The sequence below is a fragment of the Ambystoma mexicanum genome, chromosome 1q, assembly GCF_040938575.1.
Source record: "Ambystoma mexicanum isolate Mex_15411 chromosome 1q, UKY_AmexF1_1, whole genome shotgun sequence".
Taxonomy (NCBI): Eukaryota; Metazoa; Chordata; class Amphibia; order Caudata; family Ambystomatidae; genus Ambystoma; species Ambystoma mexicanum.
Window position 1 is genome coordinate 593,357,781 of NC_090922.1, and position 12,679 is coordinate 593,370,459.

The window sequence follows — 12,679 nt, forward strand, 5'->3', positions numbered from 1 at the left end:
TCGTGTGCACTGCTTCACTAAGTCACCCTGAGCTAGTGAGGTGTTGCATTTTTTGCGGCCGCAGTCGGGGCCACTAGAGCGCATACTCTGGTTTCTCTTCAAACCGAATAAATCTTTCGCCTTTTACTAAAGATTTCCGTGGAGAGGAACATTAAAGAGTTTCACTCAATTTTTTGAAGCCCTGCCAAGTGCAGGGTTACCTATGCTGGTTAAAAAGAAACAGAGCAAATGAAAGCGCAAAGCCTGCTTTTCAGCTGTTGGCTTGCACCCCCCAGCTGTCAGTCAGCCTTTGCAGGGGTCCTCGCAGCACAGCCAGGCTGATGCCTTGCAGTGGTAGCCAGAGGGGGGAGCCTTTAGCTAATGCTTGCTGCTGTCGCCACCTGCTGGTGAGCCAGCAGAGGCTGGCTCCAAGCTAGCATCCAGGAGGATATGGCCCCAGTGGGCAGGGGTTTGGGCCCGGGCCCCGATCGGCTGACGAACGCCTGACAAACGCCGTCCTTTGCCCGCTGGCAGCCCAGGAGGCCCAGCACCCGTGCAAGACAGGGTGAGGGCGGAAAATGACCCCTGTGTCCTGAGAAAGGAGAGAGCGGGCTGCTTCTTCAACATCCTGGGGGAGGAGCCCCATCTCTGGGGCCCAAAAGAAAATCTCACGCCTGCCTCCCAGAAGCCCTAGACCTTATGTAAACGAGGGGAGTCCTCAGGCAAAGGCAGACTCTGCCTGCCTTTTGGCCAATGTCACATGGCCTGCGGTCTGGAGAAATTTGCATACCCACAATCCCCTGCCAGGTTTCATGACTTTGGATGGGATTGCTTGCAAATAAAGTCATTCTGCCACGGGTTCGGAGCCCGATAGCATTCTCCATTCGCTTCATCTCAAAAAGCGTCATCGTGTGCACTGCTTCACTAAGTCACCCTGAGCTAGTGAGGTGTTGCATTTTTTGCGGCCGCAGTCGGGGCCACTAGAGCGCATACTCTGGTTTCTCTTCAAACCGAATAAATCTTTCGCCTTTTACTAAAGATTTCCGTGGAGAGGAACATTAAAGAGTTTCACTCAATTTTTTGAAGCCCTGCCAAGTGCAGGGTTACCTATGCTGGTTAAAAAAAAAAAGAAACAGAGCAAATGAAAGCGCAAAGCCTGCTTTTCAGCTGTTGGCTTGCACCCCCCAGCTGTCAGTCAGCCTTTGCAGGGGTCCTCGCAGCACAGCCAGGCTGATACCTTGCAGTGGTAGCCAGAGGGGGGAGCCTTTAGCTAATGCTTGCTGCTGTCGCCACCTGCTGGTGAGCCAGCAGAGGCTGGCTCCAAGCTAGCATCCAGGAGGATATGGCCCCAGTGGGCAGGGGTTTGGGCCCGGGCCCCGATCGCCTGACAAACGCCTGACAAACGCCTGACAAACGCCTGACAAACGCCGTCCTTTGCCCGGCGGGCTTTGCCCTGGCGGGCAAAAGAACCTGGCAGCCCAGGAGGCCCAGCACCCGTGCAAGACAGGGTGAGGGCGGAAAATGACCCCTGTGTCCTGAGAAAGGAGAGAGCGGGCTGCTTTTTCAACATCCTGGGGGAGGAGCCCCATCTCTGGGGCCCAAAAGAAAATCTCACGCCTGCCTCCCAGAAGCCCTAGACCTTATGTAAACGAGGGGAGTCCTCAGGCAAAGGCAGACTCTGCCTGCCTTTTGGCCAATGTCACATGGCCTGCGGTCTGGAGAAATTTGCATACCCACAATCCCCTGCCAGGTTTCATGACTTTGGATGGGATTGCTTGCAAATAAAGTCATTCTGCCACGGGTTCGGAGCCCGATAGCATTCTCCATTCGCTTCATCTCAAAAAGCGTCATCGTGTGCACTGCTTCACTAAGTCACCCTGAGCTAGTGAGGTGTTGCATTTTTTGCGGCCGCAGTCGGGGCCACTAGAGCGCATACTCTGGTTTCTCTTCAAACCGAATAAATCTTTCGCCTTTTACTAAAGATTTCCGTGGAGAGGAACATTAAAGAGTTTCACTCAATTTTTTGAAGCCCTGCCAAGTGCAGGGTTACCTATGCTGGTTAAAAAGAAACAGAGCAAATGAAAGCGCAAAGCCTGCTTTTCAGCTGTTGGCTTGCACCCCCCAGCTGTCAGTCAGCCTTTGCAGGGGTCCTCGCAGCACAGCCAGGCTGATGCCTTGCAGTGGTAGCCAGAGGGGGGAGCCTTTAGCTAATGCTTGCTGCTGTCGCCACCTGCTGGTGAGCCAGCAGAGGCTGGCTCCAAGCTAGCATCCAGGAGGATATGGCCCCAGTGGGCAGGGGTTTGGGCCCGGGCCCCGATCGGCTGACGAACGCCTGACAAACGCCGTCCTTTGCCCGCTGGCAGCCCAGGAGGCCCAGCACCCGTGCAAGACAGGGTGAGGGCGGAAAATGACCCCTGTGTCCTGAGAAAGGAGAGAGCGGGCTGCTTCTTCAACATCCTGGGGGAGGAGCCCCATCTCTGGGGCCCAAAAGAAAATCTCACGCCTGCCTCCCAGAAGCCCTAGACCTTATGTAAACGAGGGGAGTCCTCAGGCAAAGGCAGACTCTGCCTGCCTTTTGGCCAATGTCACATGGCCTGCGGTCTGGAGAAATTTGCATACCCACAATCCCCTGCCAGGTTTCATGACTTTGGATGGGATTGCTTGCAAATAAAGTCATTCTGCCACGGGTTCGGAGCCCGATAGCATTCTCCATTCGCTTCATCTCAAAAAGCGTCATCGTGTGCACTGCTTCACTAAGTCACCCTGAGCTAGTGAGGTGTTGCATTTTTTGCGGCCGCAGTCGGGGCCACTAGAGCGCATACTCTGGTTTCTCTTCAAACCGAATAAATCTTTCGCCTTTTACTAAAGATTTCCGTGGAGAGGAACATTAAAGAGTTTCACTCAATTTTTTGAAGCCCTGCCAAGTGCAGGGTTACCTATGCAGGTTAAAAAAAAAAAGAAACAGAGCAAATGAAAGCGCAAAGCCTGCTTTTCAGCTGTTGGCTTGCACCCCCCAGCTGTCAGTCAGCCTTTGCAGGGGTCCTCGCAGCACAGCCAGGCTGATGCCTTGCAGTGGTAGCCAGAGGGGGGAGCCTTTAGCTAATGCTTGCTGCTGTCGCCACCTGCTGGTGAGCCAGCAGAGGCTGGCTCCAAGCTAGCATCCAGGAGGATATGGCCCCAGTGGGCAGGGGTTTGGGCCCGGGCCCCGATCGGCTGACGAACGCCTGACAAACGCCGTCCTTTGCCCGCTGGCAGCCCAGGAGGCCCAGCACCCGTGCAAGACAGGGTGAGGGCGGAAAATGACCCCTGTGTCCTGAGAAAGGAGAGAGCGGGCTGCTTCTTCAACATCCTGGGGGAGGAGCCCCATCTCTGGGGCCCAAAAGAAAATCTCACGCCTGCCTCCCAGAAGCCCTAGACCTTATGTAAACGAGGGGAGTCCTCAGGCAAAGGCAGACTCTGCCTGCCTTTTGGCCAATGTCACATGGCCTGCGGTCTGGAGAAATTTGCATACCCACAATCCCCTGCCAGGTTTCATGACTTTGGATGGGATTGCTTGCAAATAAAGTCATTCTGCCACGGGTTCGGAGCCCGATAGCATTCTCCATTCGCTTCATCTCAAAAAGCGTCATCGTGTGCACTGCTTCACTAAGTCACCCTGAGCTAGTGAGGTGTTGCATTTTTTGCGGCCGCAGTCGGGGCCACTAGAGCGCATACTCTGGTTTCTCTTCAAACCGAATAAATCTTTCGCCTTTTACTAAAGATTTCCGTGGAGAGGAACATTAAAGAGTTTCACTCAATTTTTCGAAGCCCTGCCAAGTGCAGGGTTACCTATGCTGGTTAAAAAAAAAAAGAAACAGAGCAAATGAAAGCGCAAAGCCTGCTTTTCAGCTGTTGGCTTGCACCCCCCAGCTGTCAGTCAGCCTTTGCAGGGGTCCTCGCAGCACAGCCAGGCTGATGCCTTGCAGTGGTAGCCAGAGGGGGGAGCCTTTAGCTAATGCTTGCTGCTGTCGCCACCTGCTGGTGAGCCAGCAGAGGCTGGCTCCAAGCTAGCATCCAGGAGGATATGGCCCCAGTGGGCAGGGGTTTGGGCCCGGGCCCCGATCGGCTGACGAACGCCTGACAAACGCCGTCCTTTGCCCGGCGGGCTTTGCCCTGGCGGGCAAAAGAACCTGGCAGCCCAGGAGGCCCAGCACCCGTGCAAGACAGGGTGAGGGCGGAAAATGACCCCTGTGTCCTGAGAAAGGAGAGAGCGGGCTACTTTTTCAACATCCTGGGGGAGGAGCCCCATCTCTGGGGCCCAAAAGAAAATCTCACGCCTGCCTCCCAGAAGCCCTAGACCTTATGTAAACGAGTGGAGTCCTCAGGCAAAGGCAGACTCTGCCTGCCTTTTGGCCAATGTCACATGGCCTGCGGTCTGGAGAAATTTGCATACCCACAATCCCCTGCCAGGTTTCATGACTTTGGATGGGATTGCTTGCAAATAAAGTCATTCTGCCACGGGTTCGGAGCCCGATAGCATTCTCCATTCGCTTCATCTCAAAAAGCGTCATCGTGTGCACTGCTTCACTAAGTCACCCTGAGCTAGTGAGGTGTTGCATTTTTTGCGGCCGCAGTCGGGGCCACTAGAGCGCATACTCTGGTTTCTCTTCAAACCGAATAAATCTTTCGCCTTTTACTAAAGATTTCCGTGGAGAGGAACATTAAAGAGTTTCACTCAATTTTTTGAAGCCCTGCCAAGTGCAGGGTTACCTATGCTGGTTAAAAAGAAACAGAGCAAATGAAAGCGCAAAGCCTGCTTTTCAGCTGTTGGCTTGCACCCCCCAGCTGTCAGTCAGCCTTTGCAGGGGTCCTCGCAGCACAGCCAGGCTGATGCCTTGCAGTGGTAGCCAGAGGGGGGAGCCTTTAGCTAATGCTTGCTGCTGTCGCCACCTGCTGGTGAGCCAGCAGAGGCTGGCTCCAAGCTAGCATCCAGGAGGATATGGCCCCAGTGGGCAGGGGTTTGGGCCCGGGCCCCGATCGGCTGACGAACGCCTGACAAACGCCGTCCTTTGCCCGCTGGCAGCCCAGGAGGCCCAGCACCCGTGCAAGACAGGGTGAGGGCGGAAAATGACCCCTGTGTCCTGAGAAAGGAGAGAGCGGGCTGCTTCTTCAACATCCTGGGGGAGGAGCCCCATCTCTGGGGCCCAAAAGAAAATCTCACGCCTGCCTCCCAGAAGCCCTAGACCTTATGTAAACGAGGGGAGTCCTCAGGCAAAGGCAGACTCTGCCTGCCTTTTGGCCAATGTCACATGGCCTGCGGTCTGGAGAAATTTGCATACCCACAATCCCCTGCCAGGTTTCATGACTTTGGATGGGATTGCTTGCAAATAAAGTCATTCTGCCACGGGTTCGGAGCCCGATAGCATTCTCCATTCGCTTCATCTCAAAAAGCGTCATCGTGTGCACTGCTTCACTAAGTCACCCTGAGCTAGTGAGGTGTTGCATTTTTTGCGGCCGCAGTCGGGGCCACTAGAGCGCATACTCTGGTTTCTCTTCAAACCGAATAAATCTTTCGCCTTTTACTAAAGATTTCCGTGGAGAGGAACATTAAAGAGTTTCACTCAATTTTTTGAAGCCCTGCCAAGTGCAGGGTTACCTATGCTGGTTAAAAAAAAAAAGAAACAGAGCAAATGAAAGCGCAAAGCCTGCTTTTCAGCTGTTGGCTTGCACCCCCCAGCTGTCAGTCAGCCTTTGCAGGGGTCCTCGCAGCACAGCCAGGCTGATACCTTGCAGTGGTAGCCAGAGGGGGGAGCCTTTAGCTAATGCTTGCTGCTGTCGCCACCTGCTGGTGAGCCAGCAGAGGCTGGCTCCAAGCTAGCATCCAGGAGGATATGGCCCCAGTGGGCAGGGGTTTGGGCCCGGGCCCCGATCGCCTGACAAACGCCTGACAAACGCCTGACAAACGCCTGACAAACGCCTGACAAACGCCGTCCTTTGCCCGGCGGGCTTTGCCCTGGCGGGCAAAAGAACCTGGCAGCCCAGGAGGCCCAGCACCCGTGCAAGACAGGGTGAGGGCGGAAAATGACCCCTGTGTCCTGAGAAAGGAGAGAGCGGGCTGCTTTTTCAACATCCTGGGGGAGGAGCCCCATCTCTGGGGCCCAAAAGAAAATCTCACGCCTGCCTCCCAGAAGCCCTAGACCTTATGTAAACGAGGGGAGTCCTCAGGCAAAGGCAGACTCTGCCTGCCTTTTGGCCAATGTCACATGGCCTGCGGTCTGGAGAAATTTGCATACCCACAATCCCCTGCCAGGTTTCATGACTTTGGATGGGATTGCTTGCAAATAAAGTCATTCTGCCACGGGTTCGGAGCCCGATAGCATTCTCCATTCGCTTCATCTCAAAAAGCGTCATCGTGTGCACTGCTTCACTAAGTCACCCTGAGCTAGTGAGGTGTTGCATTTTTTGCGGCCGCAGTCGGGGCCACTAGAGCGCATACTCTGGTTTCTCTTCAAACCGAATAAATCTTTCGCCTTTTACTAAAGATTTCCGTGGAGAGGAACATTAAAGAGTTTCACTCAATTTTTTGAAGCCCTGCCAAGTGCAGGGTTACCTATGCTGGTTAAAAAGAAACAGAGCAAATGAAAGCGCAAAGCCTGCTTTTCAGCTGTTGGCTTGCACCCCCCAGCTGTCAGTCAGCCTTTGCAGGGGTCCTCGCAGCACAGCCAGGCTGATGCCTTGCAGTGGTAGCCAGAGGGGGGAGCCTTTAGCTAATGCTTGCTGCTGTCGCCACCTGCTGGTGAGCCAGCAGAGGCTGGCTCCAAGCTAGCATCCAGGAGGATATGGCCCCAGTGGGCAGGGGTTTGGGCCCGGGCCCCGATCGGCTGACGAACGCCTGACAAACGCCGTCCTTTGCCCGCTGGCAGCCCAGGAGGCCCAGCACCCGTGCAAGACAGGGTGAGGGCGGAAAATGACCCCTGTGTCCTGAGAAAGGAGAGAGCGGGCTGCTTCTTCAACATCCTGGGGGAGGAGCCCCATCTCTGGGGCCCAAAAGAAAATCTCACGCCTGCCTCCCAGAAGCCCTAGACCTTATGTAAACGAGGGGAGTCCTCAGGCAAAGGCAGACTCTGCCTGCCTTTTGGCCAATGTCACATGGCCTGCGGTCTGGAGAAATTTGCATACCCACAATCCCCTGCCAGGTTTCATGACTTTGGATGGGATTGCTTGCAAATAAAGTCATTCTGCCACGGGTTCGGAGCCCGATAGCATTCTCCATTCGCTTCATCTCAAAAAGCGTCATCGTGTGCACTGCTTCACTAAGTCACCCTGAGCTAGTGAGGTGTTGCATTTTTTGCGGCCGCAGTCGGGGCCACTAGAGCGCATACTCTGGTTTCTCTTCAAACCGAATAAATCTTTCGCCTTTTACTAAAGATTTCCGTGGAGAGGAACATTAAAGAGTTTCACTCAATTTTTTGAAGCCCTGCCAAGTGCAGGGTTACCTATGCTGGTTAAAAAGAAACAGAGCAAATGAAAGCGCAAAGCCTGCTTTTCAGCTGTTGGCTTGCACCCCCCAGCTGTCAGTCAGCCTTTGCAGGGGTCCTCGCAGCACAGCCAGGCTGATACCTTGCAGTGGTAGCCAGAGGGGGGAGCCTTTAGCTAATGCTTGCTGCTGTCGCCACCTGCTGGTGAGCCAGCAGAGGCTGGCTCCAAGCTAGCATCCAGGAGGATATGGCCCCAGTGGGCAGGGGTTTGGGCCCGGGCCCCGATCGCCTGACAAACGCCTGACAAACGCCTGACAAACGCCTGACAAACGCCGTCCTTTGCCCGGCGGGCTTTGCCCTGGCGGGCAAAAGAACCTGGCAGCCCAGGAGGCCCAGCACCCGTGCAAGACAGGGTGAGGGCGGAAAATGACCCCTGTGTCCTGAGAAAGGAGAGAGCGGGCTGCTTTTTCAACATCCTGGGGGAGGAGCCCCATCTCTGGGGCCCAAAAGAAAATCTCACGCCTGCCTCCCAGAAGCCCTAGACCTTATGTAAACGAGGGGAGTCCTCAGGCAAAGGCAGACTCTGCCTGCCTTTTGGCCAATGTCACATGGCCTGCGGTCTGGAGAAATTTGCATACCCACAATCCCCTGCCAGGTTTCATGACTTTGGATGGGATTGCTTGCAAATAAAGTCATTCTGCCACGGGTTCGGAGCCCGATAGCATTCTCCATTCGCTTCATCTCAAAAAGCGTCATCGTGTGCACTGCTTCACTAAGTCACCCTGAGCTAGTGAGGTGTTGCATTTTTTGCGGCCGCAGTCGGGGCCACTAGAGCGCATACTCTGGTTTCTCTTCAAACCGAATAAATCTTTCGCCTTTTACTAAAGATTTCCGTGGAGAGGAACATTAAAGAGTTTCACTCAATTTTTTGAAGCCCTGCCAAGTGCAGGGTTACCTATGCTGGTTAAAAAGAAACAGAGCAAATGAAAGCGCAAAGCCTGCTTTTCAGCTGTTGGCTTGCACCCCCCAGCTGTCAGTCAGCCTTTGCAGGGGTCCTCGCAGCACAGCCAGGCTGATGCCTTGCAGTGGTAGCCAGAGGGGGGAGCCTTTAGCTAATGCTTGCTGCTGTCGCCACCTGCTGGTGAGCCAGCAGAGGCTGGCTCCAAGCTAGCATCCAGGAGGATATGGCCCCAGTGGGCAGGGGTTTGGGCCCGGGCCCCGATCGGCTGACGAACGCCTGACAAACGCCGTCCTTTGCCCGCTGGCAGCCCAGGAGGCCCAGCACCCGTGCAAGACAGGGTGAGGGCGGAAAATGACCCCTGTGTCCTGAGAAAGGAGAGAGCGGGCTGCTTCTTCAACATCCTGGGGGAGGAGCCCCATCTCTGGGGCCCAAAAGAAAATCTCACGCCTGCCTCCCAGAAGCCCTAGACCTTATGTAAACGAGGGGAGTCCTCAGGCAAAGGCAGACTCTGCCTGCCTTTTGGCCAATGTCACATGGCCTGCGGTCTGGAGAAATTTGCATACCCACAATCCCCTGCCAGGTTTCATGACTTTGGATGGGATTGCTTGCAAATAAAGTCATTCTGCCACGGGTTCGGAGCCCGATAGCATTCTCCATTCGCTTCATCTCAAAAAGCGTCATCGTGTGCACTGCTTCACTAAGTCACCCTGAGCTAGTGAGGTGTTGCATTTTTTGCGGCCGCAGTCGGGGCCACTAGAGCGCATACTCTGGTTTCTCTTCAAACCGAATAAATCTTTCGCCTTTTACTAAAGATTTCCGTGGAGAGGAACATTAAAGAGTTTCACTCAATTTTTTGAAGCCCTGCCAAGTGCAGGGTTACCTATGCTGGTTAAAAAGAAACAGAGCAAATGAAAGCGCAAAGCCTGCTTTTCAGCTGTTGGCTTGCACCCCCCAGCTGTCAGTCAGCCTTTGCAGGGGTCCTCGCAGCACAGCCAGGCTGATGCCTTGCAGTGGTAGCCAGAGGGGGGAGCCTTTAGCTAATGCTTGCTGCTGTCGCCACCTGCTGGTGAGCCAGCAGAGGCTGGCTCCAAGCTAGCATCCAGGAGGATATGGCCCCAGTGGGCAGGGGTTTGGGCCCGGGCCCCGATCGGCTGACGAACGCCTGACAAACGCCGTCCTTTGCCCGCTGGCAGCCCAGGAGGCCCAGCACCCGTGCAAGACAGGGTGAGGGCGGAAAATGACCCCTGTGTCCTGAGAAAGGAGAGAGCGGGCTGCTTCTTCAACATCCTGGGGGAGGAGCCCCATCTCTGGGGCCCAAAAGAAAATCTCACGCCTGCCTCCCAGAAGCCCTAGACCTTATGTAAACGAGGGGAGTCCTCAGGCAAAGGCAGACTCTGCCTGCCTTTTGGCCAATGTCACATGGCCTGCGGTCTGGAGAAATTTGCATACCCACAATCCCCTGCCAGGTTTCATGACTTTGGATGGGATTGCTTGCAAATAAAGTCATTCTGCCACGGGTTCGGAGCCCGATAGCATTCTCCATTCGCTTCATCTCAAAAAGCGTCATCGTGTGCACTGCTTCACTAAGTCACCCTGAGCTAGTGAGGTGTTGCATTTTTTGCGGCCGCAGTCGGGGCCACTAGAGTGCATACTCTGGTTTCTCTTCAAACCGAATAAATCTTTCGCCTTTTACTAAAGATTTCCGTGGAGAGGAACATTAAAGAGTTTCACTCAATTTTTTGAAGCCCTGCCAAGTGCAGGGTTACCTATGCTGGTTAAAAAGAAACAGAGCAAATGAAAGCGCAAAGCCTGCTTTTCAGCTGTTGGCTTGCACCCCCCAGCTGTCAGTCAGCCTTTGCAGGGGTCCTCGCAGCACAGCCAGGCTGATGCCTTGCAGTGGTAGCCAGAGGGGGGAGCCTTTAGCTAATGCTTGCTGCTGTCGCCACCTGCTGGTGAGCCAGCAGAGGCTGGCTCCAAGCTAGCATCCAGGAGGATATGGCCCCAGTGGGCAGGGGTTTGGGCCCGGGCCCCGATCGGCTGACGAACGCCTGACAAACGCCGTCCTTTGCCCGGCGGGCTTTGCCCTGGCGGGCAAAAGAACCTGGCAGCCCAGGAGGCCCAGCACCCGTGCAAGACAGGGTGAGGGCGGAAAATGACCCCTGTGTCCTGAGAAAGGAGAGAGCGGGCTGCTTTTTCAACATCCTGGGGTAGGAGCCCCATCTCTGGGGCCCAAAAGAAAATCTCACGCCTGCCTCCCAGAAGCCCTAGACCTTATGTAAACGAGGGGAGTCCTCAGGCAAAGGCAGACTCTGCCTGCCTTTTGGCCAATGTCACATGGCCTGCGGTCTGGAGAAATTTGCATACCCACAATCCCCTGCCAGGTTTCATGACTTTGGATGGGATTGCTTGCAAATAAAGTCATTCTGCCACGGGTTCGGAGCCCGATAGCATTCTCCATTCGCTTCATCTCAAAAAGCGTCATCGTGTGCACTGCTTCACTAAGTCACCCTGAGCTAGTGAGGTGTTGCATTTTTTGCGGCCGCAGTCGGGGCCACTAGAGCGCATACTCTGGTTTCTCTTCAAACCGAATAAATCTTTCGCCTTTTACTAAAGATTTCCGTGGAGAGGAACATTAAAGAGTTTCACTCAATTTTTTGAAGCCCTGCCAAGTGCAGGGTTACCTATGCTGGTTAAAAAGAAACAGAGCAAATGAAAGCGCAAAGCCTGCTTTTCAGCTGTTGGCTTGCACCCCCCAGCTGTCAGTCAGCCTTTGCAGGGGTCCTCGCAGCACAGCCAGGCTGATGCCTTGCAGTGGTAGCCAGAGGGGGGAGCCTTTAGCTAATGCTTGCTGCTGTCGCCACCTGCTGGTGAGCCAGCAGAGGCTGGCTCCAAGCTAGCATCCAGGAGGATATGGCCCCAGTGGGCAGGGGTTTGGGCCCGGGCCCCGATCGGCTGACGAACGCCTGACAAACGCCGTCCTTTGCCCGGCGGGCTTTGCCCTGGCGGGCAAAAGAACCTGGCAGCCCAGGAGGCCCAGCACCCGTGCAAGACAGGGTGAGGGCGGAAAATGACCCCTGTGTCCTGAGAAAGGAGAGAGCGGGCTGCTTTTTCAACATCCTGGGGTAGGAGCCCCATCTCTGGGGCCCAAAAGAAAATCTCACGCCTGCCTCCCAGAAGCCCTAGACCTTATGTAAACGAGGGGAGTCCTCAGGCAAAGGCAGACTCTGCCTGCCTTTTGGCCAATGTCACATGGCCTGCGGTCTGGAGAAATTTGCATACCCACAATCCCCTGCCAGGTTTCATGACTTTGGATGGGATTGCTTGCAAATAAAGTCATTCTGCCACGGGTTCGGAGCCCGATAGCATTCTCCATTCGCTTCATCTCAAAAAGCGTCATCGTGTGCACTGCTTCACTAAGTCACCCTGAGCTAGTGAGGTGTTGCATTTTTTGCGGCCGCAGTCGGGGCCACTAGAGCGCATACTCTGGTTTCTCTTCAAACCGAATAAATCTTTCGCCTTTTACTAAAGATTTCCGTGGAGAGGAACATTAAAGAGTTTCACTCAATTTTTTGAAGCTCTGCCAAGTGCAGGGTTACCTATGCTGGTTAAAAAGAAACAGAGCAAATGAAAGCGCAAAGCCTGCTTTTCAGCTGTTGGCTTGCACCCCCCAGCTGTCAGTCAGCCTTTGCAGGGGTCCTCGCAGCACAGCCAGGCTGATGCCTTGCAGTGGTAGCCAGAGGGGGGAGCCTTTAGCTAATGCTTGCTGCTGTCGCCACCTGCTGGTGAGCCAGCAGAGGCTGGCTCCAAGCTAGCATCCAGGAGGATATGGCCCCAGTGGGCAGGGGTTTGGGCCCGGGCCCCGATCGGCTGACGAATGCCTGACAAACGCCGTCCTTTGCCCGCTGGCAGCCCAGGAGGCCCAGCACCCGTGCAAGACAGGGTGAGGGCGGAAAATGACCCCTGTGTCCTGAGAAAGGAGAGAGCGGGCTGCTTCTTCAACATCCTGGGGGAGGAGCCCCATCTCTGGGGCCCAAAAGAAAATCTCACGCCTGCCTCCCAGAAGCCCTAGACCTTATGTAAACGAGGGGAGTCCTCAGGCAAAGGCAGACTCTGCCTGCCTTTTGGCCAATGTCACATGGCCTGCGGTCTGGAGAAATTTGCATACCCACAATCCCCTGCCAGGTTTCATGACTTTGGATGGGATTGCTTGCAAATAAAGTCATTCTGCCACGGGTTCGGAGCCCGATAGCATTCTCCATTCGCTTCATCTCAAAAAGCGTCA

At 54.9% G+C, this 12,679-nt stretch overlaps 14 non-coding genes across 14 annotated transcripts; all 14 read left to right on the forward strand.

The window, feature by feature from the left end:
- Positions 1 to 82: 82 nt before the first annotated feature.
- LOC138564768 (U5 spliceosomal RNA) lies at positions 83 to 198 on the forward strand. Its single transcript, XR_011300700.1, has one exon. It is a non-coding gene; the product is annotated as a U5 spliceosomal RNA (small nuclear RNA).
- Positions 199 to 968: 770 nt separating this feature from the next.
- Positions 969 to 1,084, forward strand: LOC138564770 (U5 spliceosomal RNA). Its single transcript, XR_011300703.1, has one exon. It is a non-coding gene; the product is annotated as a U5 spliceosomal RNA (small nuclear RNA).
- An 827-nt stretch (positions 1,085 to 1,911) lies between these two features.
- On the forward strand, positions 1,912 to 2,027 carry LOC138564771 (U5 spliceosomal RNA). The gene has a single exon (XR_011300704.1). It is a non-coding gene; the product is annotated as a U5 spliceosomal RNA (small nuclear RNA).
- A 770-nt stretch (positions 2,028 to 2,797) lies between these two features.
- On the forward strand, positions 2,798 to 2,913 carry LOC138564772 (U5 spliceosomal RNA). The gene has a single exon (XR_011300705.1). It is a non-coding gene; the product is annotated as a U5 spliceosomal RNA (small nuclear RNA).
- A 776-nt stretch (positions 2,914 to 3,689) lies between these two features.
- On the forward strand, positions 3,690 to 3,805 carry LOC138564918 (U5 spliceosomal RNA). The gene has a single exon (XR_011300843.1). It is a non-coding gene; the product is annotated as a U5 spliceosomal RNA (small nuclear RNA).
- Positions 3,806 to 4,610: 805 nt separating this feature from the next.
- LOC138564773 (U5 spliceosomal RNA) lies at positions 4,611 to 4,726 on the forward strand. The gene has a single exon (XR_011300706.1). It is a non-coding gene; the product is annotated as a U5 spliceosomal RNA (small nuclear RNA).
- Positions 4,727 to 5,496: 770 nt separating this feature from the next.
- On the forward strand, positions 5,497 to 5,612 carry LOC138564774 (U5 spliceosomal RNA). Its single transcript, XR_011300707.1, has one exon. It is a non-coding gene; the product is annotated as a U5 spliceosomal RNA (small nuclear RNA).
- Positions 5,613 to 6,450: 838 nt separating this feature from the next.
- LOC138564775 (U5 spliceosomal RNA) lies at positions 6,451 to 6,566 on the forward strand. Its single transcript, XR_011300708.1, has one exon. It is a non-coding gene; the product is annotated as a U5 spliceosomal RNA (small nuclear RNA).
- A 770-nt stretch (positions 6,567 to 7,336) lies between these two features.
- LOC138564776 (U5 spliceosomal RNA) lies at positions 7,337 to 7,452 on the forward strand. Its single transcript, XR_011300709.1, has one exon. It is a non-coding gene; the product is annotated as a U5 spliceosomal RNA (small nuclear RNA).
- Positions 7,453 to 8,273: 821 nt separating this feature from the next.
- Positions 8,274 to 8,389, forward strand: LOC138564777 (U5 spliceosomal RNA). The gene has a single exon (XR_011300710.1). It is a non-coding gene; the product is annotated as a U5 spliceosomal RNA (small nuclear RNA).
- Positions 8,390 to 9,159: 770 nt separating this feature from the next.
- LOC138564778 (U5 spliceosomal RNA) lies at positions 9,160 to 9,275 on the forward strand. Its single transcript, XR_011300711.1, has one exon. It is a non-coding gene; the product is annotated as a U5 spliceosomal RNA (small nuclear RNA).
- Positions 9,276 to 10,045: 770 nt separating this feature from the next.
- LOC138564779 (U5 spliceosomal RNA) lies at positions 10,046 to 10,161 on the forward strand. Its single transcript, XR_011300712.1, has one exon. It is a non-coding gene; the product is annotated as a U5 spliceosomal RNA (small nuclear RNA).
- Positions 10,162 to 10,960: 799 nt separating this feature from the next.
- Positions 10,961 to 11,076, forward strand: LOC138564782 (U5 spliceosomal RNA). The gene has a single exon (XR_011300714.1). It is a non-coding gene; the product is annotated as a U5 spliceosomal RNA (small nuclear RNA).
- Positions 11,077 to 11,875: 799 nt separating this feature from the next.
- Positions 11,876 to 11,991, forward strand: LOC138564942 (U5 spliceosomal RNA). Its single transcript, XR_011300867.1, has one exon. It is a non-coding gene; the product is annotated as a U5 spliceosomal RNA (small nuclear RNA).
- The last annotated feature ends 688 nt before the right edge of the window (positions 11,992 to 12,679 follow it).